We start from the raw sequence: 2,391 nt of genomic DNA, 5'->3' as shown, positions 1-2,391 counted from the left end.
GACTGAACAAATGCCGCATTTTTTTCATCTTTTCTACAAACGGCTTGATGAAACAAAAAACAACGTTTTAGAAAAGTTGCCTTGGGTAATAATTTTTTGTCAGCATAGGACCAGTTAATATTAAGGGTTAAGGTAATATTATTATTATATTATTAATTCTCTGTGTTATATGAAGACATTAACTTTGGTTTTATGAGTCAGGCACTAATTAGGAGTCAAATCCATTCTGTTGACGTGAGTTCAAACCCCAGCTCCACCACATCACATACCAGTGTGGAGATCCTGGACCAGTTACTTTTTCGAAGTCTCTGTTTCCCCATCTGCAAAAGCACTGCTGAACGGCAACCCATCATCCAAGAAATTTTGAAGTTCCCCATAGTGAAACAAGGAAGCGTGTAGGATTGTCCGCATGACTAAGGTGCACAAAAGGGTCTCAGAAGAGGTACACGCCAGAGAGCCTCACTTCTGTGCCTGCTAAGCGGATGGGCTGCACCATGTAGGTTATGCACACTGAGAAAATGTTTCTCACAGTCATCAGTAAAGTAATTAATGATCACCTACTGAGTACGGGCCATGGGGCCTGGGCACTGAAGGCTGGAGGTTACACGCTGTCATGTTTGCCCACTACAGCGAGAAGTCAGATCAGAGACCACATCTGGCACTTAATGGGCAGAAGGAAGAAAGGCAAGCAGATAGGCACTTAAGATCCCGCCACCCAACCCCATCCCCCCCCCCCCCCACACACACACAGTTTCAAGTCAGTGCTGAATGCTGATTCTCAAACATGGTCATCAGAATCACCTGAAAATTGTCCTAAAATTATGATTCCTGAGCCCCAACCTAGACCTACTGCATCTGAAAATCCAGGCATAAGGCATAAAAGCCTGTCTTGTTACCTCGTTTTAAAAGCCTTCCAGACGATGCTAAAAACCAGCCAGTTTGAGCAACCATTGACCTAGACTACAGACTGACGGACTGACAGGCACCAAGGATAAAAAGTGAGTCAGACCCCATTATAGCCCATAGGGATCTCACACTCTACTGATTAATATTAATCAATATGATGTATTACAAACTAAATCCTAGAAGGTGACACAGGCACTGATGTGCCAGAGGCTCAGAGACATCAGGCCACTAGAACTGATTCACCTACGTTCTCTGATAAGCAAATAAGGATGTAGATAAGAAGCATCAATTCCTTACTCAGGGGTTTTCATTGATTCAGAACGTTAAAAATGAAGAAATTATACTCATCATCAAAACTAGTCTCATTATTATATAGATGAGGAATTAAAAAATTCTTTGACAAGTTTTCACACAAAAGGCCATTTTTCAAATCCAATTACCATAAAATTAAAGGCAATACCTTACCATGGATTAGAGGACTTAAAAAGAAGAGACAGGAAACAAAAGGTAAAGATGTATGGGCCCCTCCCTTGGTTGATGCTCCTGTACACACACACACACACACACACACACACGCATACACACACGTTTGGTCATAAGACTGTCTAGAAACTTCTCTGCTGGGAGTTGCCGACTTTGTGTTGAGTTCACAAATACATGACTTATTTCTTTGGACTTTAGACTACAAATTCAAAGACAGTATCTGATTCAAGTCTGCACCTCCAGTGCTTCATAGGGGATCTAGCACACAGTAGGCGATCAATAAATGTGTTGTGTCAGTAGAGGGGAGATATATATAAAATCTCACAAGGATTTGCCCTCTGTAATTGTGGGAGCTAGCTAGCCGTCTCTGAAAGTGCATGGTCTTTGTGTCTGAGGCTGTAGCCTGAGGTCCACAGGACAGGCCGGCAGGAAGAGATGAATGCAGAGCGTGAGAGAGCAAGAACACGTTGAAACCCACACGAGCTGAAGCCCAGGAGGATGGACCGAATCCGTGTCAGTTCCTGCTGCCTCTGCCTTTGGTGGCACGGGTGTCCTGCAGAAGCTGGGGCCTTTCGTCACGGAGCTAAACACACTCTACCTACCCCAACGGTCAGGGAGGAGGTTCTGCCGAAGGTTGTTGGGCAATTGTAGGGCCCAGATGCTGCCTTGTGTCAATGAGATGAGTGTGTATGAGCTACAAAACGTCGCTGCCTCCCTTCTGTCCCCCAAAGCTTGCGAGAGTTGTTCTTGCGGGCTGCCCTAACAGGAAACACAGAAAAACAGACTTTGGCAAATGTAGTTTGGCTTAGCCAAGTTGACACATTACACAGCCACCAACTCCAGCTTGGAGAAAGGAATGGTTTTTGCGATTTCTTGTGTGCGTACATGTACTGCTTTAGTGTCGATCAGGGTTTCTCAGCTTCTTCTACACAATTGACATTTGGTACCAGATAATCCTTTATCTAGGTGGGGAGAGCGGCCCTGGGCCCTAAAGGAGGTTGA

This window comes from Canis lupus, chromosome 22 (assembly GCF_048164855.1).
Source record: "Canis lupus baileyi chromosome 22, mCanLup2.hap1, whole genome shotgun sequence".
NCBI classification, from domain to species: Eukaryota; Metazoa; Chordata; class Mammalia; order Carnivora; family Canidae; genus Canis; species Canis lupus.
This window is presented reverse-complemented; position numbering follows the sequence as displayed.